Here is a 26,937-nt window from a genome sequence, read left to right as displayed (position 1 = left end):
CAGCCAGCTTCTCAGGGGCGTCTAGCCTTTCCTTTCCCAGCAAAGTTTCCAAAGAAGAAAATGGGAGGTGTATGTTTGCATCTTGAGTTATTTTTCAGGGCGTGATTAAAAAACACATGTTCTGGGGCGCCTGGGTGGCGCAGTCGGTTAAGCGTCCGACTTCAGCCAGGTCACGATCTTGCGGTCCATGAGTTCGAGCCCCGCGTCGGGCTCTGGGCTGATGGCTCAGAGCCTGGAGCCTGTTTCCGATTCTGTGTCTTCCTCTCTCTCTGCCCCTCCCCCGTTCATGCTCTGTCTCTCTCTGTCCCAAAAATAAATAAACGTTGAAAAAAAAAAATTAAAAAAAAAAAAAACACATGTTCTCCGCGTTATCTACACCAGCGCTGCCCAGCCCCAGCACCAGCCCTGGTCCCTACCTTCCCAGCCCTGCGGGGGCCTGGTCTGCAGATGGTGGCAAAAGATGGGCTCTGGGTCGGGGGGAGGTCTCGCCAGAGAGCGGGGGTGACTCCCCCCCCCCGCCCCTCACTGACTTCTGACCTCTGCACCTCTCCTGCTAGTGATTCCTAAATTACTGAGCTGTCTAACCCTCTCTGGGGACGAGAGGAGCAAGCAGGGCTGCCGAGAGGTGGAGCAGAGAAAGTATGAGGTGGAGGTCAGGGGTCGTTTCACAGTATGTTTTGGCAAAGGAGGCCTGTGGAGCAGCCAGTGGGATCAGGCTTTCATCCTTCCAGAACTTCCCCAACAAGGAAAGCAAAAGCTGTCACTTGAGCGGTCATGTGGAGCGAGTGCTCTGGGCAACAGGGACTCCCTGCCTCAGGGTCCAGCGACCTGGGTGGGTGCGGTGACAGCCACAGCCTTACCTGGTGCCCCTCCCGCTACGCCTCTTCTCAGCTGGGGAGGTGCCTGGGAAGGCCACAGCCTCTCTTTGAAGGGGCTGCTCTGCCCTCGGAACAGAAGGGCTCCCCAGCGCCCCAGGCAGGAGGGAGCTTCTGTGATGCCGCCTCATTGCCCTCCGGGGTGCCATCTTGTTCCAGAGCACCACACATGCGCATTTCCGCCTCCTGCACTGGTCCATTAAGGTCTAAAAGGAAAGAGGAGGTTGTAGGCTCGGGTCTGGAGGATAGAGTCTCCTGCGGAGTGAGTGCTGAGCTTGGGGCTGGGGGTGGAAGGCTGGGAGTTTGGCGTTCGAGAGGAGCGAGGGGGGGGGGGCGCGCGGGGGGTGTGGGGGGGGGGGGGCGGCCGGGTGGGGGCTGGCGGCCCTGCGGGCGGCCCCCCCCCCCCCCCCCCGTCGTCCCTTCTCAAACCTGGGCAGGAGGGAGACACCAAGAGCGTCACCCGACCAGGGCCGCAGCAGCTGCATTCTTTCCCCTGCTGCCTCCGCTCTCCTGTCCACATCCCAGCTGAGGTGTCTTCTGCCCCAGCCGCCCGTGGCCACTTTGGGGTGAGGGGCAGTGGCCGCAAATAGGGGCGGGAGCAACCCCAGACAATGAGCGGGTCTTCCCTGGAGCAAGTCTCCAAAGATTTGGGCCACGGTGCTGCGCGGCGTGTTTCCGTGTTCTGTCCGCCACTTGCTAACCGTGTAACTTCGGGCAGGGCACTTAGCCACCGGGACTCTCCGTGGCCTCCTCTGCAAAATGGGGATTCACTGGAAGGTAGAGGCCTGTGCAGGGCCCGACACATAGGAAATGCACGATCCGTGTTAGCTCTTTTTTTGTTCTGTGCTGTCTCCCAGCTCTCTTCCGTGTTGGTGGCTCTCTGACACGTGCACGGTGACGGTCCACTCCCAGGCCGCTATGGCCAAGGCACAGACTGAGCAATGAGCCCTTTCCTCTCACCCTGCTCCCAGCCGTCCAGGCACAGAGGTGCCCGCTCAGGCCCCCCGACCCCAGCCCCTGGTGCGGAGGAGTTTCCTCTGTTGACAGCCTGAAGACAGGTCATTTTTCTTCTCTTCCCATGTAATGGCCTTTACTCCCCTCCCCTCCACCCCCTTTTCAAACCTTAATGACTTTAACATACACCCGGTTCTTTAAAAAAAAAAAAAAAAAAAAAAAAAAAAAACAAGCCCCCAGTGAGCTGCCCCAAACCTCTTGTAGTGCAGGAGAAACAACCCAAGCACATGTTCACAAGTCACTGCTTGCGATGACAGGGGGCCTTGTGCTAATTTCCTCCTGTGTTTGAAGCCCAGCGTGGGGGTGGGGCGGCAGGCAGCAAGAGGGAAGAGACGGAGGGCTTGGGTATTTGGTTGTTCCCTTTGATCCTCCTAGAAACGCTGTAGCATTTGGGGAAATATTTCATCCTGGGAAATCTTGAAGAATAAGAAAGATGGGTTGCGCGGGTGGCGGGGGCTGATGTGGAAGGAGAATGCTACCAGATGACCTTTTCTCTCCTTGAGATTCTGAATCTCCACTCTGCCTTGTTTCTCTGAGCAAGGGAGGGAGGAGATGATCTCGAAGGGGAGACTCCAGCTCAAAAGCACTCACGGATTTGCTGAAGCCTCCTACCCCAACACACGTGGTTTCTGCATCTGGTTTCTCTGTGTGGCTTCCCCGAGAGGCATGGAGGCCAGCCGGGCCCCAGCGCCCTCACCTTCTCAGTGTGGGTGGCATCCAGGGTGAGCCTCGTGGTAGATAGCCTACCTCTGGCTATCTCCTGGCCTCCTGGGCTGGCACCTGGTCTGCAAACTGAATAGCCCCAGGATGATCTTTCAGGCGTAGAAGGCGGGCACTGCCTACCCCTTGGCTGCCTGCCCAGCCCTGCACCTGCCCCGACTCAGGGCTGACCCCCATTCCAGGAGGGGCAAGTTGACTGACCACAGGGAGGGGCCGGCGGAAGGGAGGGTGGGCCCCGGGCTAGGAGCCCCTGGCTGCACCCCCACCCATGGAGACAGAGCTGGCTGGGATCCAGGTTTTCCTCTAAAGCAGCAGCAAATGCACCAAAGCCACAACTCTACCCCTTGACCGAAGCCGGGAAAGTGCCTGTCTGACCTCACGTTATTGGTGCTATTATCATCATTATTGGTAATATCGCCATCATCATCCTGTAATTTACCAGTTTCAATGGCGGGGAGGCTTAGGCCCCCTCTGAGTGTTCATGTTAAGAGAAAATGAGCTGTGGCAGCCTCCCCGCCTCTCTCCTTCTCCCCCTTACCACCCACAGGGCCTCGCCTCCTGTCCTGTCACCATGGACGCTCTCTGGCCCCTGCCCAACACGTCTTCACCCTTGAGGAGGCACGGTGTGGCAGGGTTAGATGCCAGGGCATGGGGGTGGCACCTGTCCCTCTTCTTAGTTAGAGACAAGGACAAGACTTCAACCCTTGCCCTAAAACCGGTGGTTTTCAAGCTTGGGCCTGCATCCAAATCCCCTGGAGACCTTGTGATGGTCCAGATTGCTGGGCCCTGCCCCCAGAGTTTCAGATTTAATGGGCATGGGACCAGCCTAAAAATGTGTTCTTCTCAGATGCTGATTTTGCAAGTTCCCCGATGACGCTGATGCTCTCGTTCTGGGGACCACACCTTGAAAACCACTGCCCTAAATCTTCCTAAATTGGGTATGTTGAAGGGGTGAGCCACCTGAACGCCCCCTCTCCTCCCATCCTCATGGATGCAGGTGTCTGCCTTGTGCCTCATTCACTACCCTCCAAGCTGGGTTCCCAGGCAGGGGGCGGAGGGCCCAGGTGCAGCGTGAGGTAAGACTGCGCTGCTCGCTCTCGAGCATAAGGACCCCTTGGAGAGAAGGCAGAGGCAGGCGACACCCCCGTGCCCACCCCCTGAAGATTTGTTCCTTCACTTGGTATTTTAGGCCTTCCTCAGGGGGAGGCTGAGGCCAGCCTGACTCACTGGGTAAACCTTTGTCAGGAACACTGGGTCCCCGCCAAGCTCTCCTCCCTCTTTCTTCCCCACCTGTTCCTCTAGCTGAGCCTCAGGCTCATTAGAGAGTGGCAGTGTCCCCGTGTACACTGTCCCCACGCCCATGAGAGGACAGGTACCCAGAGTGCTCAACGCGTGCGCTGATTCTCAAAGCAAGCCTCCCACAATTCCGTGCTGTCGCCTCTGCCCTCCCCTCTACCGCAAAGAGCTCAGGGCTTCTCCTCCAGAAGCGGTGCCCTGGGAGCAGAGATCTTCTCTTTCATCCCTCTGGTAGGAAGAGGAGGAAAGAAGATATGGGGTGACACTTGGTGAGCTCCTACTACACGGCGGAGACCGTGCCAGATTCAGTGCACACAGTCAGCACGACTGTTTTCCCCCCGATACCGGCTCCGGTCCTCCCTGATACTTGCTAAAACCCCAAGCTTGTTTTAAATAGCAGGTTTAAAAGCTCACGACACACACTACGCCCAGGTAACAAATAAGGGATGGACAGGTGTGGCCCAGTGGGTCTCAAACTGGAGTGAGAGCTCATCAGAATTACTGAGAGCTCGTTAGGATACACACTGCATAGCCCGGGGCTGGGGTGGGGCCCAAGGATGTACATTTCTACTAAGTTCCAGGTGGGGCTGATGCGGCTGGTCTGGAGACCACACTTAGGAGAACCGATGGCCTAGCTCTGTGGCCCACTGAGTAGGCTCTTGCTGGCTGTCACGCGCTGTTTCACTTCATCAGAATGTTCCTTTCACCCCCACATCAAATCATACTCTTTCTGAGTTCTCCTGAGTTCACTAAGGAAAAATGTGACCAGCTTGCTAATTCCATGTTGTTGCTTCATTCATTCAAAAGATAACCATTATTATCGTAAACACTTATGTAGCGCTTACTAAATGCCAGTGTCCTGGAGCTTTGCATATATTAGCTCTTTTAATCCTCATAATGATGCTATGAGGTATCCGTAATTATTAGCCCCGTCTTACCGATGAAGCAATGAAGCCTGGGAGAAGCAAAGGTTATGCAGTTAATCAGGGGCTGAGCGGGGATTCGCATCAGGCAGGTTGGTTCTGGAATCTGTCCTCCTAAGCCGTCCTTGACTCCCTGCACATCAGTTATGAGTTAGGCAACTGTGCTGGACCCTGAGTGGGTTAGGTGGGAAAAATACAAACATGCCAGTCACGTTTTGCCGCGTTGTAACAAATGGAATGTCCTAGGAGAGCACGTGCTGAGGGCCGAAAGCAGAAAGAGCAACTGACTGTGCCTGGAAAAGTTGGAGAAGGCATCAAAAAAAGAGCCGGCATTCAAGCTCAGGTTATAAATACAAGAAGGAGTTTTCCTAAAGGCTGCTCTCCAGCAGCAGCCACCGCGTGCACGACTACAGCAGGCGCGGGGCTTGTGAGTGGGGTGACGCCCCAGGAACCCAGGGCTCCAGGAGGAAGGGAGGAGGTGGAGAGGACCAGCCGCTGCAGTGGCACGCAAGGGCCAGGTGGTAAGCGATCCGGAATGGCAGGCATGAGGGTTGGACTTCTTTAAGGTCTTTGAGCAAGTCAGGGACATAATCAGATGTGTAACTGTGAAAGATAACTCCAACTCCGAAGTTTAGCCTTTGATCCAGCATGGGCTACACTCCAGACACACCAATAGCTAATCCCCACCCCACCCCACCCCCGCTTCTTCAGTCACTTACTTCCCCTGAAAAAGATCACTCTTTCCTTGGCTCCTTCTGTCTAGACAGCACCCCTTGACTCTGTTTCTCCCTCTGGGGTTTTTTTCTAGTTCTATTTCCCATTTTTCTCAAGGCTTTTACGACTGGTAACAACCTAATTCTGTCCTTCTCGCTCATTATCTCTGGTTCTTTTTTTTTTTTTTTTTTTAATTTTTTTTTTTTCAACGTGTATTTATTTTTGGGACAGAGAGAGACAGAGCATGAATGGGGCAGGGGCAGAGAGAGAGGGAGACACAGAATCGGAAACAGGCTCCAGGCTCTGAGCCATCAGCCCAGAGCCCGACGCGGGGCTCGAACTCACGGACCGCGAGATCGTGACCTGGCTGAAGTCGGACGCTTAACCGACTGCGCCACCCAGGCGCCCCTCTCTGGTTCTTATCCTCTGTGACCCCAAGTCATGTTGTTATATAGCCTCAAAGCCCATGTTCGGGTTGACCAAGCCTCTTGCTCCGGCAAGTAAGGGAATGCTTGGATACATGGGGACTACAAGAACTACAGTGGTCATAGCCCTACCCACACCCATGGAACTGGATGGGTCCCAGAGTTAATTACAGGCCATTTGGACCCCCTCGGCAGTGCTCACCCCCACTGCATTTCTTTTTCTTTTTTATTGTTTATTTTATTTTGAGAGACAGAGAGAGAGAGAGACAGCAAGGGAGGGGCAGAGAGAGGATCCCAAGCAGGCTTTGCACTGTTAGTGTAGAGCCCAACGTGGGGCTCCGTTCCGTCTCTCGTCACGTGAGATCACGACCTGAGCTGAAGTCGAGGGTTGGATGCTTAACCAACCGAGCCACCCACGTGCCCCGCCTTCACTGCATTTGAAAGGCTTTTCCAGGTCCCTCTAACCTGACTCATCATCCGATTGTAAACGCGAATGGAAACTAATGCCAGGAGCAACACCCTTCCACCTTCATTTCCTCACCTGTTAAATGGCAATGAGTCTTTCCCCATTTATTCAGCAGATATTTTGTGCTTTAGGTTAACCTGACTTTGAAAGCATTTTGTAAGCCGTGAAGCACCAGAGGTGGAAGGAAGGTACGTCAGGCTGGTTGCTTGAGACAGAAATGGAATTGAGCCATCCATCAATTCACTTCAGACAAAACCCCAAGATACCACTCAATGGGAGGCTGACCCACGTCCAACCCTATAAGCATCCTGATGAGTCCCTACGTATCTTTTAACTATCTTTTGAACTCTAGGGTCTTCCGTCTTGGGCTGTCAGGTCTTTTCTGGCGCTTTCTTAAGAAGCCTGCCTTTCTTATATCCTTTCTCCAGCCTGACCCTTGCCTCTGGGGCCTCAGGTTGTAGCTCCCACCCCTCCACTCGGACTGTGGCCAACCTTTCCACATTTCCAGTCCCTTCCCCAGGAGAACAGTTGACTACTGGTGTGGCGGCAGCTGGTCCGGGACCTTCCAGCAGAGGACAGGACCAAGCAGGATACAGAGCTTGCGAGGTTGCCTAGAATTTGAAGGGGTACGAACAAAGTTAGGCCTCGTCCACCCTAGTAGGACCTTTCAGAGGTCATTTTACTTCTGTGTCTTCCCGCAGGCCGGGAAGCTTCCATCCTTTTCCTACTTGCATGCTGGAGCTTTTGTCTCCCCTTCAGAGAACGGCAGCCCTAGAGGAATCGAGTGGGGCAGGAAGGACGGACCTCCTCCCAAAATGAATGGCTCCACTTGCCCAGCAGCTGGTTATAGCCCATACGTGAGTCCACATTTCACTGTCAGGTGCTGAGCTGGGATGAGTGGACCTGAGTGGAACACCACCCCCACTGTTCCTGACCTAGCGTATCCCTCCCCGTCCATCCCCCACCCGTGCTCCCCCGCTTAGCCTTCCTTTGCATTCTCCCTCAGTCTAGCTTCTGAGGCCTCTTCAGGTGAAGGGTCTCCAGATGTTCTGCATCACTCGTCATATGCCTCCGCCCGACGATTTCTGCTGGATCAGCCAGTTTGCTCACCGCTGCAGGGCTAGTCGATGTGCTATCGAGTTCTGTTTCCTGCAGGGTCTGGGAGCTCCCACAGACCTGCCAGCGTGCAGGGTTCCAACCACAGCTGGCTCCCAGCTGCCCCAGCTCCCCCCAGAGAGAGCGATTGGCCGGGCCTGGCCAGAGAGCTCGCGGCACCAGGGAGGTGTCAGATCAGCAGGGGCCAGATCCAATTGTCCTTACATCCCAGAGACATCGAAGGCGACCAGGAGATACCCGCTGATTTCCTTGGGGAGATTTCTCCCGAGTCCGCCGTTGCAGTCTTGGGAATGTTGTCACTTGGCAGCAGCAAACTTGAGGGTCTATAGGAGGAGAGGAGGCAGGAGGGCTGGTGCACAGTGGGGGTCGTACTGTGGGGCGCGAGTCGCGGGGGAACCTTCCAGCACCGGAAGTGGGCAGAGCGTTCAGCAGAGCGTCAGGCCAGCCCTGTGGTCCTGGCGTGCTAACCGCTTCTCACTCTGATGGTGTCTCGGGGCCAGTTCAGGTGAGCTCTTTCTCGACGTGCCTCTGATGCCCTTCTTAGCCCTCCCCCTCCTATTTTGTCCTCTTCTCCCCCACGCCCACCGCCGGCCCTTCTCCTCCATATGGCCTCCACATCTGGCTGATGACCCTCCAGAGATTTTGACAGTGTCCTCTCCCTTCCCTCAGCAGCTGTGATGTCCTCCCACCCTCACCCACTGTGTCTCCTTATGACTCTGCCTTCCGTGCTCCTCCCTGCTTCCCCCAGCTGCCCCGTAAGAATAGAACAAGACCACGGGCTCTCCGAAGAGTTGTCCCTTCTCGCCCCATTCCCCCAGCCCCCCCCCCCCCACAACCATAGGCTGTGAGGCCCTCCTTCCTGCATTTGGAAGCCCCTCTCACTGACAGAAGCCAAGACCAGACTGTGGGCTGGGCCCCTCCGTTTCCATGCAAGCCCCAGACAGATTTGCAGAGACCAGTCTCGGCAGGACTGGAGACTCTGGCCTCTGACCCCAGTACCCTCGCTGGAGGGGGCTCAGCATGAGGAAGAAGATCCACATATTTCGCTAACTTCTCTTCTTTCCAACCATCTGCGTCCTTGGGCCCCTAATTCTGTCCCTGGTGGGGCTATGTGCCTGCGTCTAGGTGTCCCTACACGCATCACATTTGGCACCCCGGGGCCCGTGTAGCATTCCCAGGCGGGACGGAGGAAACGTAAGTCCAGCAGACTGGGGCAGCAGATGTGGCTGAGAGCAATTCTGGCTGGCTCAGAGCTGCCCATCCCCCCGCGGGTCAGGCCTGTAATGACAGGGTTAATTTGACTTCCCCTCCACCTCAGCCCAAATATGGCTGGCTCATGCTAGTTCAGCTGGTAACATTTTCATTGGCAAATCCCCTGCCCGCCCTTGAGACGGGTTCCGCATACACACAGGGTCCAGAGCTGGGTCTGCCCGGAGCCAGAGCCTTGGCCCGAAATCTTGGCCAGACTTGGCGGCTTAGTACCAAAGCACTGGTCCTTTTTTCCCACGGCAGACGGACCGACTAGAGTGGCAAGAGGGCCGGGCAGGGCTGTGCGTGGATCCTGGCTTTGCCACGTGCTAGCTGTGTGACCTTGAGAACTTCGCTTACACACTCTGAGCTTTGCTCTTCTCATTTTCTAACGAGCGTCATAACATCGGACTCGTAGGACTTGCTGGAAGATTAAAGACGATAAGACAGTCACATGTAATAAGCACTCAGCAAATGCTAGTTAAGTCTGAATCCGAAAGATGCCCACAGTGCGGGGAAATAGCAGCACAGGCTTGGTAAAACCCTTAGAAGGGCTCGCTGGCCCGACACGCTTGTTTGGTGATAGTGGGACGGCAGTGCTGGGAAACACATCGAACGCTTCCTGTGGCAGGTCAGGCTCTGAGAGTTGGGCACGGATTCGTAATCCTGCCCCAGCCCATTTTACGAACGGGGAAATTCAGCTCGTGGAGGTTAACTGCTTGGCCCCAAGGGGCACAGCAACATCGCGCTACAGCCAGGAGTCCAAGTGAGCGAGCAGGACTCCGGGCTTCGCTCTCAGCCACTGCCCTCCTCTGCCTTCAGATGTGCCATGGAGGCAGCTCCGGCCCAGAGAGGGCAGGGACCTACTCAGGGTCACCCGGCTCCTGATCTCCTCTCTCCTGGGGTTTCTTTCCATGGCATCGGGCTGATTGGCCACATTCTTCAGGAGGTGTTAGAGGGACCCATCTTCTGTCAGCCAGCCAGCCCCAGAGCAACGCAGTTACCCCTTTCTCCTCCCCTGCTTGAGAAAGTGTCCCGTGAACACAAAGAACAGCTTTGTTCAGGTTCAAGGTGATTGCCAGGTGAGGCCAGAGTCCAGCCAGCCCTCCCTTCTGTACAGAGAAGCAGTGGACCTGGTACTTTCTGGGGGGTACTCTGCGGTCAGCCCTCTCTGCCTCCAGAATCTTTTAGAAAGAGAAGACAGCTTCTTTGGGACGGTTACCACCCCAAACAAACCTCAGAGGCCTAGCTCTCCAGCAGTGAGATCAGGGTCAGGGCACGTGCTCTGCTCAGCCTGCCCTTGCTGAGATCAGGCTCCTGTGAGCCCTGCGTGTCACCTGCAGACGTGGGCAGTGCTGTAGGCATATCTAGCAGGTGGAAGCATCAGAAATGGAAGAAGATGGGACAGCAGTAAATTGCAGGTACTTGGGAGTTGTTTTTAAGGCAGTGGCAAAATAAAGAGCTAGAAGTAGAACAGAGCAGTCCCTTTCCCAAGGCAAAATGCGAGCATCCCAGGCATTTACTAATGTGATCCCACCTGCCTTTCCCATTATACTTCCCCCAGCTCGGAAATGTTACTCTGTGAGTTAACAGACCCGAAACAGGAGCTTTCACAAAGGTCTGGAAGCCTAATGTGAATCTCTTTCTCAGAGCCACGCTTCATGATGCTAATGTTAACTGAGCACCTACTATGTGCCAGGCACTATGCTAAATGCTTCCCATGCCGTTTCTTAATTACGTATTTGTTTTTTAAATGTGTATTTATTTATGTTTGAGAGAGAAAGAGAGAGAGAGAGCACAAACTGAGGAGGGGCACACACACACACACACACACACACACAGAATCCGAAGCAGGCTCCAGGCTCGGAGCTGTTAGTGCAGAACCCGACGTGGGGCTCGAACCCACTGACTGAGCCACCCAGGCACCCTGCGGTTTCTTATTTGATCCCCACACACAATCCTATAGGTAGAAACGATTATCCCCATTTAATAAAGAAATTAATGTTTAGAGAGTCGATTAGGTAATTTAAGCAAGTTTCTTAAACTCTCGGTGCTTCAGTTCCCTTACCTCTAAAGCAGGGACTAGCCTTCATAATTTTATTTTGAAGACTAAATGAGATGGTACATATAGAATATTTACAATAGCATTTGGCCATAGTAAGCATTCAGTTGGAGTTAACTATGATTATGAGTACGATTGCCATTATGTCTGAAAGCCCCCCACCCCATTCCCCAGATACTGAAATCTTATTAGTGCTTTAGGCTGCAGCAGCAAATGCTGTTCTCTGATAGGGACAGTTTGCCTCTGCCTCTTTCCGAGTTTGTCAAGTGCGAAGCAAACCGACCCACTTACCTTTAATCTGTGTCCCCTTGTCCCATCTTGCAGTCACATTGCAACCCTTGATGAGATGGTATCAGCTCAGCAGCACTGAGAGTGACACTCCCTCCAGGAAGTCCTCCCTCCCCAGCCCCACTGAGCCCTGAATTCCTGGCAGGACCACCATCTGTATCAGGCCCTTGCTCACTAGCATTGCTCCCTGTTATTTTTCTTTCCCTGTCTTGTCCTCTTTATTAGATCCTGGCATTCCCTAGAACAAGGACTGCATTTTATTTATCTTCATCCTGAAAGGATGTGTATCGTAGCTTAAAGGACTTGTTGGTTGGTGGATCGCCCAATCACGGTTAATGGTTCATCAAAAGCAGTACGGGTTAGAGGGTAGAAGGCAATTTTCGCCAGCGTGAGGTCTCTTCCAAAGGCCCAAACAATTGTGGGATCACGGAATCCTGTTGCGAAGCCTATTTGAATTTGTCCACCAGATTCATCCCGTCTTCTTGTGCTTGGCTGAACTGGCCCCTTTATGAGCACCCCCACAGATAACTCTGGCCTGCTAGCCAGCCTCTTACCCCCCATCTGGCAGGCATCCAGCCCCACAGGGCCTCCTGTTCCCCTGCCTCTGTGGGTGGCTGGGCCTCTCCCCCTGGCTGTGGTTCAGATCCCACCCGCCCCCCGCTTCCCCTCAGCCTGTCAATCACCAGTCTCTGGAGATGGTCCCCAAGGCCCATCCCATTCTCCCCAGCCTCCAGTCACAAATGACTGCTCCAAGGCAGGCTGGTCTTTGTTTAACGTTCCTTTCATTTGACTTTGGGCTAAAGAGGAAGATAAATGACACTCTGTCTCTTTAAGGTAAAAAAAAGGCATTTTTAAAAAAAGACCTCTATTTTTTTTTTTTTTTTTTTTTTTTTTTTTTTCCTTTTAAGAGGAAAAAAAAAATCCTCCAAGTTATTAGGGGAAAGAAAATCATTTGACTTAAGCAGCCTCTGGCAGTCTGGTGATGCTGAGACAATATACCTGTCAGCATCTATCAGGTTTGGAAAACAAAGCCATCTGCATATGGGGAAGTGAAGGGGGGCTGGGGAGTGAGAGGAGACGGTGAATATCTAATGAGGGATGCACAGGGCACCCCATACCTCACTGCCAAAGTCCTTGGAGATCCTGGTTTCCGCGGTTGGCGGGGACCAGAAAAGTCCAGACATTTGGGGAGGGAGTAATAAGCCTGGAATTTAATATCTTTTTTTTCAAATAGTAAAGGTTTTCAAAGTGTATCCAACCTAAGCCCTTTATTTGGTGGGTGGGGAACAGGTAAAGAAAGTCAAGACCATAAAACAGAAGTGACTTGCTCAAAGCCACAACTGATTTGTGCCTGAGACCGGGACTAGAGTCCGCTATTCTTAGACCTGTGGGGTTTGTTCTCCTCTGCTGACTGAAGTCCCCTTTCTCACCTGTTGAGCCTGCTGTCTGTTCTTCCCCACCCCCATCCCCCCAAGCACTGCCCCGAATCTGTCTTCCGTCCCCCACCCCGGGGGGCTTCTCCAGATTCCACACCTGTGATCCCCAGTGTCACCTCCAAGTTCAGGTCTGAGTCTCTCTGACTCCTTGGTACTCCCAGCTCCCCAAGGCTGGGGTCATTCTGGAGCGTACAGGAGAGAGGCACCACTCTAGGAGAGGCGGCACGGCTTATTTCCAGATAGGGCCACGTGCACCCAAAATAGACTTTTGGATGGGGCACAGTCTGCCCTGGGGCTGGGCCCCTGCAACATCTAGTCCACTGTGGGAGACAGAGAAATATTCGCGATGAGTCCAAGTTCCAGCAGCCTCATGGCTGATGGTCCACGGCTTGGCCAATCATGTGTAACCCATCTGAACTTTCCCTGGGTCTTGTCGTCACTCCATTAATCTGCACTCGTTTATCAGCTTTTTAGTATGTGTCATGTCTGGGTCTGGAGCGTGTGGCCTGTCACTCCGTCTGCTGTGACTCCCAAAGGTCAGCGTCTTCTTTCCTCTGGCTCTCTGCAGCAGTGGGGCACGCAGTACAGGGAGGGGCGGGTCTTCACCCCAGCACTGGTGTTCCAAGTCCAATAACTTGATCTGGAAGCATCGACAGACCTGAGTGAGGACAATCAGAACTCTTTCTCTCTCTCTGTCTCTCTCCCGGGAATTCACTCTGAAGAGTGCAAAAGTGGGCTCACAGTCAGCTCTGCCCAGTAGAAAACTGCCCAAGGACCCCAGGGTCTTTTGAAGTGAATATGAGGGTACAGTCTAGGGTCCTGGAACCCGAGGAGCCCAGCCTTCTGCCTCACCGAGGTCCCACTTCTTGCACCTGCTGCAAAGTCCTCTTTCCATGGCCTATGTCCTGGTTGAAACCGGGACTTACCGGGATGATATAACCTGGCCACAGATGGCCAATTGAGACTGTGTTGGTCCCGTTAGCCCTCAGGAGCAGTGTCTGTCATTCTTAGAAAACTCACACGCACTTCATCTTCTTTCGGCCTTTAGTTTCCTTTTATCATAAGATGAGAAGTGCCCCAAGCGCGTAGAGCCTGCTGAAGGCACCAGAAAGAGTCCTTGAATCAGACACCTGAGTGTTTAACCCCAGGCTAGCTGTTGGGCTTTGAGGAAGGCATTCAACCTCTCTGAGCCTGTTTATTCCTCTGCAAGATGTGGCATTTACACCCATTGCACGGGATTGGTATGAAGATTAAATAAGAGAAATTATATCTTTCAAGTATTTCCTGAACATCTGCTACATGTCGATCACTCTTCTAAGGGTTGGGGATACATCAGTGAGCAAAGCAGAGAAGATCCCGTTGCCTTCTAGAGACCTGTTGAAAATTCCAGTGAGTATGCCCCGAGCTGAAATCTGAGCGGAAGGCATCGTCCCATCCCTGTAGCTTATCCCCCTCCTCCGGCCAGGTGCCCCCACTCCCCATCCAGATGTAGGTGTCACTGTGCCCGCTTTCCTTATAACAAAACCAAAGGCCCAGAGGTTTAGGTCACTTGCCCAGTGTTGCACAGCCAGGAAGTAGCCCCAGCAGGATTTGAACCCAAGCCTTCGGACTCTAACGCCCTGCCCTTCCAGGTCCACCGGGCTGTGTCCTATCGCAGGTCTGCCTTGTCACCCATCTCAGTGATAACAACGCCGGGTCCCCAAAGCCAGAGGGTGATCATCTGGATGGATTCAGGGGGGCAGAGTGGAGGCAGGGGCAGCACGCAGGTGCTGGCGTTTGTGTCTGTGTGTGTGTGTGTGGGGGGGTTTCGACGAAGGGGAGCTCAGTAGGGAATTGGTATTTGGGCTGCTAAATAACCACAATTTGTATTAAGCAGAAACATAGTCATTATGCACCCTGGGCAGGCTGCTGTGGCCAACTCCGTTACAAGGTGGGAGGCTGACGGTGCTTTGGCCAAGAGCTTCCACCAGGGCTCCTGAGATGCCCTTCCAGGGGCAGGATGTGAGGAGCAGGTGGTGGGGAAGCAGGAAGAGAGGGGGGCTGGACTTAAGCACCTCATCTTCAGCTGACGTGTGCCTCACCCCTCCTACCTCGATGGGCCTCTCGTCCGTCAGGCCGTTCACGTTCTCATTAACACAAGCAAATACGCATCCCAGCACTGGGCGGGGGACACATGTGTTGATATTTAATTACGTAGCGTGTGCTGGGTATATTACGGCCCCTCCAGGGAATGGCGGCTGCAGACAATGAGTTGCAATGGAGTCCATTCAAAACTACTTAGTTAATTAATGCGTTAGCTGCTCCCGTTGCCATGAGAAGGCTGCGGGAGACAGGACACCAGGTATTTTCCTGGGGTCTCCTCTCCCTTCCCGTTCCTCTCTCCCTCAGAGCCCTTTTCTTCCAGATGCTGTATGAAATTCTCAGCAGTCAGGGCAGCCCCCGTTAGGAGCTGTGGTCCAAGATTTACTGGGCGAAGGGGGTAGTAACTTGGCACCGACATAGGCAGGTGGAGCTTGGAAGTTACAAGTGGATTCCCTTTGTCTGTTGGTGCCGGTCTCCAGGACCTAGAGACTCTGCAAGTCAACTTGCTGACATGCCAGCATAGCCCCGAGCCCCGCGCTCTATTTCGGGAACACTCTCTCCCGCTGTAGCCGCAGGTGCAGAATCAGGTGCTGAGTTGCACAGAATCCTCTCGCCTGGGATTGAGAGTGGCTTGGGGCCTGGGAGGAAGGGGTGCTGTGAGGGTGCCTGGTGAGGTGTGAGGGACGGAAGCCAGAGGTTAGGAGCCCATCCATGAGAACTGCCAGGAGAGAGACCCTTTCCCCCTCAGTTCCTGCCCACATGTGTGTCCCCCACTCTCCTCCCTGTTCCCGGCCTCCTTCCTGCCTGTGGTTAATTATCATGTCAATGCATAACGCCCTCATTTTGTGTTCTTTGCAAATCTCATTACTGCACCGCTTTGCACATTTGTTGATTTTCCTTTCCTCGCCCCCTGCCCCATGGACTTTATCTCTCATTCTTTTGAACTTTCCGGAACAATTTCCAAATCAGTCTACAGGCACTTGTCATTAAGCCTCGAAATTCTCTGTATGGCTTCCTCAGGGCCGAGGCCCTGATCACAGCCAACTCCCCGTGCCTAGCACCAGGCTCAGCACCGTGGGCATTCGACAGCATCTGAACTGATGCATTCCGTCCTCCTCAGCTCTTCAGGACCTCCCTGAGGTCGGTGATCATGTCCTTTTGTCTTCTGGAATCCCTGCTCCCACATCAGTGGGCAGAGCCTGTTGAGGGTTCAGGCCACTCTGAATGCCTGTCTGTGTTACTTCCAATCAGCCTCGTATCAACTCCTCGGGCAGCTACCTGAGGCTGAGAACTCACCTTAGGAGGTGGGGCTGGGGGTGGAACCAGGTGAGTCCCGGGTCTCTGGGGGAGTTCCCAGTCAGTTGAGATTTCTTTTTCCTCTTCTCCAAAGTCTTCCTATTTTTGGTTGATTTCTTGCCCTACTGTTGTCACACCATGATTTCTTGCCGTACTATGAAAAAGGTAATGTGCTCTTACCTGGGGTGGAGGGATGGGGGTCCCTTCTCAGCGTCCTCTCTCCTTGGGCCATTGGAGACTGGTCCTGCCTCGTGTGGGAAGTAACCCTCTGTTTATCTGCACAGAATAAATAGTCCTCAGCTGTAGCAGGAAATTAAGCCTTAGGGGAGGCTTTCTGAACAGGAAGGAAGAATATAGTAAGCACTGAATCAGCTTGCTGATGAATGTTGTAGGAAATTTGTTCTCTTTAGTCCAAAAATGAGACCCAGATCCCCTGGCCCACATAGAAGGTGAAGTTTCACCCGGAAGCTTGGGGCTCCTGTCGATTTTGGGGTGCTGCAGCCACAAGCTTCCGTCTGGGTCCTGAGGGAGCGAGGTCATGTGGCCCCAAGGCCAGCCTAGTGCTAGACCAGCCTGGACCCCGTAGAGGCAGCTGGGTCCGTGGGCTTTAAAGACAAGTATAATTGAGTGAGGAGTTGCCCTAGGTTGTTGGGGATAGACCCAGGGGGTTCTCCCTTGCAGGAAGATGAGGGGGAGCAAAATGTTGAGAGAATAAAGAATGCAAGACGAGCCCTGGACAGGAGATCAGAAAACCCTCACTGGAGTACACACTCTCCCACTTCCTAAATACGTGACCTTGGGCAAGTCTCATAAACACTCCGAGCCTTGTTTCCCCATATATCGAATTAGGATAATAATTCTCACCTCGCAGGCATGTTACATGGCGGCAGTGAGGTACTGCATGTAGAAACACTTCAGAAGCAATAAAAACCTTCTATAAATGTAGGGTATTATTATTCCCATCCATCCAGAACTTGGTTCCTTTTCTTGGGTAAGAGAATGTACGCTATAAAATGAATCAGAACCTGGGTATCCACCTCCCCGGGCAGAGAGGCCCAGGCAAGTTGTGCCACCTGATACGCGGCTACCCAGGCCCTTATAAAACAGGCAAAAGGAATCCCTCCCTCTCCACACTCCTTTGCAAGTTCAAATGCAAAGTGATGGCAAATTCAAGTCGGAGGCAGGAGAGAAGCCGAGGGTCTAGCACCTTTGGTTCCATTCCTGACTTCCTGTCCCAGAGGCGTCCCATCACTGTAATTGTCATGGCAGGGCCCCCACCTAAGCCTCTTTGCTAACAGAGTATTTTTAACCTGCCACCTCCTTCCGCTTCGCCCATCTGCAGACAAGGGTCCTGGCGAGATAACAGAACCCATTAGTGCCGCTAGCGTTAGGCAGTGCCTGCTAAATACGTCCGGAGGAGCTCCCCCCCCCACCCGGACACTCGATCGGAGGGTGAGGCCGGCTGGTCTGGAGCCAGGGTGAAGGAGGCTCCAGCTGGACCCTGAAAGGCGTTCGCCGTGCCCCTGCCCAGGAGTCTGCAGAGGACAGTTCCTGCCCTGGCTTGGTGAGGACACTAGTGGATTATCTCACCCCTGAGCGCAAAGATCAGATGTTCTCCTCTTCCCTTTTTTCTCAGAATCCCACAAGGATTTGGAAAGAAAGCATTTCTTAGAAAATGCGTGCAAGTGGACCTCAAAGAAAGACACCACCGGGAGGAAACTGGTGGCAAACTTGTGGGAGGGAGGGAAAGAAAGACCTACTCGCCCTCTTACCTTCCGAGCCGGAGGCAGAGGGAACGGGGACTCAGGGAGCGATGAGGCCGTAGAGTTTGGGGGAGCACAGAAGAGGCACGTGTGGACTGGCCGGAGGGGCTGACCGGGGCACGAAAGCCCTAAAGATCTCTTCAACTAGAGCTCTGCGGGTCCGAAGGTGTCCCCTAGCCAAATGCTCTGTCGCACACGCGCACGCCAGCCCCCTCCTGCTAAGGCCAATTTCCATGCTAAACTGTTCATTATTGCCACCCAGCAGCACTGCACAGAGGTGTCAGAACCCATCAGCGTGGGGAGAGTGGACAGGTGAGCACATGAATACATCGCCGCCCTGCGCTCCACAGGGAGGCACAGACCCTGGGGAAATGACCATGAGAGGCCTCGGTGCTGATGTCCAAGGGTGGGAGAAGGGCATCCGGCCCAGAGGCAGAGCTCCGTTCACGGAGCAGGTACTTACTGAGCGTAAGTACCGGCACGGGGGCGCAGGACTGCCCACAGCGTGGGCTGATGGAGAAAGGGACGCCAGCAGTCACTGCTTGTTACCAGTGGTGACCAGTTTAAAGAGATGTACAAGGTCCCGTAAGCAGGTGAGACCCTGTCACCAGGGAACCAGGGCCATTGGGGGTGGGGAAGGGTGCCTGCTTCTGCTCCCTCCCCGCTTCCCCGAGTTAGTGATCGCATTCTTTCCCCTCCTGAAAGGCTCCCCCCAGCTTTTAGGATATAGCCCAGGCTGCTGAGCAAGGTCCTGTCACCCCGCCACCAGGGACGCTTCCGCTCTTCCCACGTCCCTTCCCCATTCCACCTCGGCTACACTCACACCCTTGGTTCTAGCTTTGCCTGTTCCCTTCTCTTCCCTAGGTGCCCCTTCTCAGTCCATGCCTGTGCCTTGGCTCAAGCCGTTCATGAGGCCCCACTCAGATCCCACCTCCTCAGTGAACCTTCCTGGATTTGCCCAGTCAGCTGAATCCTTATCATTGGTGACATCGCTTAGCAGAACGAGCTTTATATGTAAACCACTTAAGGTCCTTTCCCCGAGGCAGTGTGCAGAGGGGTGAGTGTCACAGACTTTGGATTGGAGCTAGCTGGGTTCAAAATCGGGTCTGTGCTTTTGCTGGCAGGGTGACCTCAGAGACGGAACTGAACCTCTCCGTGCCTTACTTTTCTCATCAGCAATACAGGGCTCAGAGTATAGAACCTAGACCCTGTGTCACAGGGCCGTTGTGGGCATTTAATTGTTCTTATGTGTAAAACGTTCTCCCCCCAGAGATTCTGCTTCTCCCCGTAATCTCTCATAACGTCTCCCCAGAGAGAAGATCTAGAAAGGACCCCGGAGGTCATCTTGAGCAAACGCTAGTTTTACAGACCAGCAAACTGAGGCCCAAATGAGCTGGAGGAGGTGGGCGAATCAAGGTAGCTGGTCAACAAGAGTGCTAGAAACCCAGGGGTCAGGAATGCCACCGCCTGGGTCTAACTCCGCTCTTTCTTGCTCCAATACAAATGCTATTTCTGTCTTCTCTTGAGAGAAGAACAGATGGTCAATGTCGTCTCCAGCCTTGGCTGGGCAGATCACTGAGCCACACGTTCAAATGGCGCCCGCCAGCCCTCCGTCCACCCTGCAAATGGATCTCAGTTGTCCTCAGCCCTGACCCCTCCTAACGAGGCCGGTTTTCCCAACGTCCTCTCAGGGTGCTGTGTGCTCTTCAGATAGAGAGCCCTGAGTCGGACTGGTCCTAACAGAGACTCCAAGGGCAAAGAGGAGGGGCGGCCAAGTCCAGCAGACCCAGGCTGGCCAGCCCCTGGTCCCCGCCCCCTCCCAGAGCCCACCCTGCCAGGCACCCAGGCCTCTTGCAGATTCCTCCCTTCACTGTGGATCTGATACAATCTGGAAAACGCATTAAACATTACACAGAGTAGTTGACGCGTAATTAATAAAGTACAGATTTTGGCTGGGAGCCTCAACTTAAAATAGCACCAGGACTGGGGAGAGGAAGGGCAGGCGAGGGAGGCTGGGAAGATGGCATGGCGTGCGATGAGAACCAAGACTGTTATCTCTGAGAATCACAGGGCCGCTCCCCCCACCCCGAAATTGGGGAGGTGGGGGGAGAAAGAGAATGGTTTTATTTATTTATTTATTTATTTATTTATTTATTTATTTATGGTTAGAAAGGGCGAGCCCGGAACTCAGACAGGCTGTCTTGCCCAAGGACGCCTCATGTCCCAGGACAGAGCCAGGGACCCGAGCAGAGGCCAGCGCCTCTGACACCTGTCCACACTGTCAGGGCGTGGGAGACCACCATTCGTGTTTCACCGAGCCACTCTCTCGTGAAGTTTTCACATTCCGGGCCTGTTTTTAATGTGAGAGATGTTTTAATGGCATTTTGAGGCAGCCTGTTCCCTCCCAGATTCTCCAGAGAGGCTGGAGGGAGCTTCGCAGCTTCTTTGAAGCAGCAAAAAAAAAAGGCCTTTCTTCTGCAAGGATGTTCAGAGAGCCCTTTGCCGCAGTTAACCAGCCTTCTGGTGTGAGGGGAGAGGTGAGGAAGGGGCTTGAGGAAGTGGAGGGAGAGGGGAGAAAAGGCTTCTGTGGTTAATTCAAATGCCTGGCCTCAGGGGCATTCTCTATTGAAGCCCGAGCCCCTGCTGCTTTCTGCCAGCCTGATCCCAAACTGGTTTTCTGAAGCAAAATGCAAATTTCAGCCCAACTAATCAACCCTGACAGGGCAGATCACCTCCAGCCTGCCAGTCATTAACAAACGACCCAAGGCAGACCTGAGAGAAGAGGAGTGCCAGCCCCGGGTGGAGGAGGCTAACGTGGAAGGTTCTAGAAACTTCAAAGTCAAATCACCGCGGAGCGGACCCTTGACCCCAAAAGGGAAACTGAGGTGCATTTCATCAGACGGGAAATCCTGATGTAATCCCCTCATTCGATTTGCAGTATTTCCTTCTTCTCTCTGCAAGGCAGACATGAACCTGATCTTCTTGTTTAAACCACAGTGAATGGGTGAGGACGTGTGAAAGTCTATTATATTATGAGACCCTGAGGGCCCTCTATGAGAATAATTAATCTATTAATTATGTGACATAAGGAAAACAGCACTGGCTTCTAAGGCAGGATCTCTATGTTATATTTGTTCCTGAATCCCCAAAGCATAAGCACCCTCGTCAAAAATACTTCTTTGTGGCCAGATTCAAGAGACCAAAAATACATTTTTGCTCCAAACCTCCCAGAGCTTCCGTATATTCATCTGTAGGACAGGGATAAAGACAGCTTCCCTGTCCTCCAGCCCGTTGGGTTGACGGAGATGCTATTCTGGAAGCCAGGCCATGGTGTGCTGCCGTGGTGATATCCCGTATCTGGCTGTCTCGTTCTGAGTTTTCCTTTCTCCCCTCCCATGGCTGGATCAGAGCCAACTAGACCGATCTGACAATCAGAGGGACCCAAGGGGGTCCCTGCCCTCTACCTCCCGGGCTCCCCGTGTAGGCACCTTGTTCTCAAATATCCAGAACTTGAACCCAGAGCCTTACAGGCCTCCTCCTTCTCGGGGGAGAATCGGTCAAAGATCTCAAACTGGGGGCCCAGCCGTCAGCCACATCCCCAGCTCTCACCCTCTCTACTTCTGGGCGCGGGGGAGTGTACTAAGGAAGGAGAGAAGGGACCAGGAAGAAACTGGCGCTATCTCTGGGGCAGAGGGAGTGAGGGGGCAGCCAGGGGGAGAGGCCGGTTGGGTTTCACTGACATTCCACAGCAGGCTTTTGCCATGCGGCCGAATCAGAGCTGAAGGGGCTGCTGAGACCAGAGGAGCCTCAGTGTCGACTCCGGGCGAACCTGATCTAGCCCATCTGGAATCCATCCATGGATTGCCTCCCTCCCCCACACCCGGAGCTCCTCGGAGGGGCCACAGTGGGGAAGCAGGGCCAGGCGCCTCCACCAGCAGGCTGGGCAGATCCCCCAGGTGCCAGCCCATAGGCCCCTGCTGCTCCCTTCGGGCTCTGAAAGCACGGGTTCCCCACACTCCAGACCCGGCTTCCACTCCTGCCCTTTGCTCTTGGAACCAGAGTGAGCTAGTCTTATGGCTCGGAGTGGTGCAGAAGAAAAGGGAAGGAGCCTCAGAGTTGTGGCCACACGAGGGTTATGCAGGGGGCCTGAGAACGCCAGCCCCCTTCCACGGCAGGAGAAAGTCTGAATGAACATTTAAGAGCGCCCGCCTTTCAGAATCTTGCTGGAGGAGTCGACCCGCCCTCGGCTGTCAGAGCCCTGAATCTCCCTGGATATTGGCGTCCCAAATCCTCCATCATCCCAGTAGCCTAAATGCCCAAACTCACAACAGAAGGATCTCAGAGCTGGAGGACGTGGGGTCGTGCAAAGGCCAGGGAGACGACCGGCCGCGTCCTTGGACCTTACCCTCGGCAGCGCCGCGGTGGTTTGCTTGGTGATCTTGAGGGAGTCATTTGCTTTCTCAGGGACTCTGAGGTTTTTCTTCTGTCATAGGATACCCACCCCTGCCGGCTGGTCATGAGGGTTGCAGAAGGAAAATGTAGGTGACAGACACAAACATGAAATGTCCTTACCAGGGCACATTCTCCGCAGAGCGATGATAATGCAGTGCTGGCTGCCTGCATCAGGTGCCAGCCTCAGCTGGGAAAATCGGACCCCAGGGCCCCCCTCCCCTGCCTCAGGAGTCCTCCCCAAAGCCTGGAAGAGAGGGAAGGGACTCACTTCTCCATTTGCCTGGCATCTCTCCTACTCCCTGGGTCAGGGAGTCCCGACGGTCTCGTCACCCATCCAGCGTGTGAGGGTGGACACCTGTGGGGCTGCCCCTCCCTCCCTCACACAGAGACATGCACTCCCCCCCAGGAGCAGGAGGGATACCTTCCCTGGGAATCCCCTCGACCTGATGACCTGCTGTAGGGAGGAGCCTGCAGGCTGAGGAAAGGTGCCCGTCTGTCGGAGGACCTGATAGGGTCAGAGGCAGCTCCGATGGCCAGGCGGGAGACAGGCCCCATCCCCACCACAGATCTCTTTCGACAACAAATTTTGCGAACAGCCTGTCTCCCGCTGCAGCTTCCTGCACGGTGTTTGCCTAATCTGTCTGTCCAAACTCCCTCTCCAAACACGAGGTTTCCTGCCCCGCACTGGCAATCAGACAGCTAATTATCTGGGTTTAGAGATGGGGTTGGGGGGGGGGGGGTTCCCTTCTAATTACAGGAAAAATTAGCCCAACTGATGTTGGCAAGGCCACCGGGATTAGAACTGGAATCTAAGTTTGGACGCAGGTCAGCTAGGGAGGTGGGAGTGTCCTGTGCTCCGGGCTGGCGTCTTCTGTTCCTGACTGTCTCCGGAGTCTGTGAGATGAGGGGTGGAAGGAGGACTGCAAGGGCTTCTTTCCTGGGGATCCGGGAGAGGGATGTGCATGTGTTCACGTGCGCACACATATGCCAAAGAGAACTGGAAAGGCAGGCAGACAGCACAGAGAAAGACAGAGATAACAGATGAGCAGAAACTGGAGAGACCCAAGGAAGAGCAGGAGAAGGAGACGAGAGACTAGGAGACTAGAAGATTAGAGGTGCAAGGAGATTGCCAGGGCAGACAGACAGACAGGCAGATGCGTTTAGAGACCACCGCTTCTCCCTCCACCGTCGCTGTGGGCCGCTTTCCCGTTCACGGCGGAAAAACAGAAAACCGCAGAAAGAGGTTCCCCTCTTACCTCCCTCCTTGCCTTCTTCCCACTCGCCTTCTCCTGATGTCCAGCACTGACCCAGCTTTGCCACCCGCAGTGCAGGTGACGAATGCTCTTGGCCTGGCCAGGGCCAAGAATGGGATGGGGAGCCCGGACTCCACTGGGCTCCTAGTGGTCTTGAGTTTCTTCTTCTGTGGCCCGAAGATGGGGCCTTCTGCCACACAGTCCTTGCCTTCTCTCCTACGCGAGAGAATCTCCTGGCTCAGAAACATGCACTCGCTCATTTATTTCCTCATTCTTCCATTTTGCAAACAGAGGACGTTGCTGTGGGCAAGACCCATTGTAAGTAGCATGGCATCATGCGACTTCAAATCAGTCTCTGGGTTTTTAGTGGTATCTCCCTACCTCTTCCCTCTCCTCCCATGTGACGTCACCTGTCCTTAAACCATCGTAGGAGTGGTCCAGGCCCTCGCTCAGAGGGCACAACTCCTACCCGCAGAGAAAGGAGATGAGCACACAGTGCAGACACTGAGAACGTATCGCGGCAACGAACAACAGAGTGCAAATGTATAAAGTGTAAACAGAGCGTGTGAGTGTGTGAGTACAACTATTTGTATGTAGTCCTATCCGTCTTCTTTCCAAATGAGGAATTAGGTAACTTACATTCAAAAGCTCGGCAAACATATGTAATGAAAACTAGCATGGAACCAGAAAAATCCACATCATGTGAGGGGAGTGGAAATAAGTGGGCTAACCATAAAGCAAATATAAGCAGCAGGACCCAGCACCAGATTTGGCCTGAGGATCCTGGTAGCCAAATCAAAAAGGGAAACGGGATGACCTAGAAATCCTTCCCCTCAGATAGAAAGAAGTAAACCTATTTTTCGGGAGAGACGATTCCCAGGCGTTACCTTCTATAAATGATTTATCAGGTGAGACCAGGTACATAAACCAGGACAGAAGTTTGACATCAAAATCAGAAGTGTCTTTTATATGACAATTTCAGGCATTAACTCCCGCTAATGTGCTAAGGCTGCAACATGCATGTAACAATCAGTATCCCATGAATTCCTCTCATGGAGGAACCAACAAGAAAAAGCAAGTAGATAAGGCCATTTGGGAAAGTGAAGCTTGCTGGTTAAGCTTTTGTAGTCCAAGGTGGTGGCTCTCTAATGCTGCAATTTGATTCAAGGATAGAATGCGATTTTTTTAAGCACCCCACTGTGCTTGGCACTCTGCTAAAAGTTGAATAAAATGAACTGTAGAGATTCAGCTTCTACATCTGGGAATTTATAATTTTTGTTGGCACTTGTACAAGGGCTCAGACAGCAGAATAAGAGCATTAAAATGATAGACAGGAAGATGGTAACATCACACACAAGACAAAGGTGAGTGCATTTTCAGGAAGCATGTGGCTTAATAAAAGATTGTGTAATCAAAGTGGCCCAGGCTCAGATCTCTCTCTACCACTTATTGTGATCTAAGGCAAGCTACCTAACCTCTCTGAGCCCCAGTTTCCTCATCGGTGAGATGGGTTGTGGAGATGAAATTAGATATTTTCTGTAAGGCGCCTGGTGCCCTGCTCAACACGGAGTATGTGCTCAGTACGTGGTAACTCTACTCCATTCTAGAATTACTAAAGAAGGCTAGATTCCTGGTGTGGGGAGAGGAGCCATGAGCAAGACCAGGAGAAGACAAGGAGTTCTCTGATCCCTGCCAGGGTGCCTGGGGACCCACGGGCCCTTCTGAGAAACGCCCTCGGAACCATCGGCTTCCTAATGGGTGGGACTGTCCAAAGCCAATTCTGCCTATGCTCCAACCCGGGTTCCTTCTCAGGAGGCCCCAGAATTCTCCCTCTCTTTGCCCTGCTTCGGCTACAGCTTGACTGGGAAACCCGTGACCCTCTTTTCTCTCTTCCCTTATCCTCTTTGGAAATGCCCAGGGTTGGGTTTTGGGGCCTGGCAGGGTCACTGTTTAGGTGTGTCCTCCCTTCCTTGCCCAGCCCTCAGGTGCCCCTCCTCTGCTTGTCATGGGGAACCTCAGGGCCCAAGTAGAATGAGGAGCATTAACTCCTTCCGCTCCTGAAGTCCTCCGTGGTCCCGACTGGATGTCAGCTCACCCCCAGCAGCCTCTAGGTGATGGCAAAAGGGGGTGAGGCTAGGAAGCCGTGGGAAGCTCCCCACTCGCCCCACCGCACCTCCCTGGCAGCTGGGGACCCAGAACTCCCCCGAGCCACGGGGCAGGGGCGGGGAAGAGAGAGGCAGGTAAAGGGCATCCAGGTATCAATCCAGGGTCCAGGACCACACCAGGCCGGGCCTTCGGACGCACCCCTCTCGCCCACCCTCTCTCTCCTGCCCGCTGCTTTGCAGTGTCTCTGTGCTTTCCAGCTCACTGCCAAATTGTCAAAAGCTGTGAGAGGCGAAGTGCTGTTCAGTTAATGCTTCCAGTCCCTGGAGAGGTGGAGCGCTCTTTTAAGAGAAAAAAATAGAGAGGAGTGGGGGTGTGGGAGGGGCAGAAGAGGGGGATGCTTTAGTGCTCTGTACAAAAGCTAAGCTGTAGCTCCTTCCAGCTCTTTGTAAGGAGCAGATTAGAAGTGGGTAGTTGTGCCCCAGCGGCCCTCTCTCTGTGGGGAAAAGCCTGGAGCCTCCCCCTCGCTTTTCTCCTTCGCACCAAGTAAAAAGCGTTTGCATCAGAAACTACCATCCCTTTGGCCCCAGTGGCCTCAGCCCTCTGTCCCCAGCGCAGGTCCTGTGGAGACCCTAGCAAAACCAGCCTTCCTCGCTCACAGGCTGCCTTCAAAGCCGGCCACAGGCTCCCACGATGCACAGGGCTCCTGCTCCGTGCTCCTGCTGCTCCCTCCTCTCCTCCTCCCTCTCCTTCTCCTACCCCTCCTCTCTCCTCCCCCGCCGCCTCCTCCTCATCCTCCTTCTCCTCCCTTCCTCCCCTCCCCCTCCTCCCCCTTGTCTTCCTCTTCCTCCTCCTCCCCCCTTCTCCTCTCCTTTTCCCCTCCTCCCTCCCCCTCTTCCCTCTCCTCCCCCTCTTCCTTCCTCTCCCCCTCCTCTTCCCTGTCCTCCTCCTTTCTCTTCTCCTCCCTCTTCTTCTCCTACCCCTCCTCCCTCCCCCTCACCCCCTCCTCATCCTTCTTCTCCTCCCTTCTTCCCCTCCCCCTCTTCCTCCTCCTCCTCCCTTCCTCCTTCCTCCTTTCCTCTTCTCCTCCTCCTTCCCCTCCTCCTCCTCTTCCCTGTCCTCCTCCTTTCTCTTCTCCCTTTCCTCCTCCTAACCCTCCTCCCTCCCCCTCTTCCTTCTCCTCCCCCTCCTTTTCCCTGTCCTCTTCCTTCCTCTCCTCCTCCTCCCTCTCCTCTTTCTACCCCTCCTCCCTCCCCCCACCCCCTCCTCATCCTCCTTCTCCTCCCTTCCTCCTCTCCCCCTCTTCCTCCTCTTTCCCTTCCTCCTCCCCCACTTCCTTCTGCTCCTCCTCCCCCTCATCCCCCTCCTCCTCCCTTTCTTCCTCCCCCCTCCTCCTTCCTCCTCT

The 26,937-nt window shown here is 54.0% G+C and overlaps 1 protein-coding gene across 3 annotated transcripts in view; it reads left to right on the top strand.

The window, feature by feature from the left end:
• PLXNA2 (plexin A2) overlaps positions 1-26,937 on the top strand; it is a 191,433-nt gene that overhangs the window by 32,640 nt on the left and 131,856 nt on the right. The gene's annotated exons all lie outside the window — the stretch shown is intronic.

This window comes from Herpailurus yagouaroundi, unplaced genomic scaffold (assembly GCF_014898765.1).
Source record: "Herpailurus yagouaroundi ecotype Mexico unplaced genomic scaffold, PumYag 195, whole genome shotgun sequence".
In the NCBI taxonomy this organism is placed as follows: Eukaryota; Metazoa; Chordata; class Mammalia; order Carnivora; family Felidae; genus Herpailurus; species Herpailurus yagouaroundi.
The sequence above is the reverse complement of the archived record's forward strand: the minus strand, read 5'-3'. Positions and strand labels throughout refer to the sequence as shown.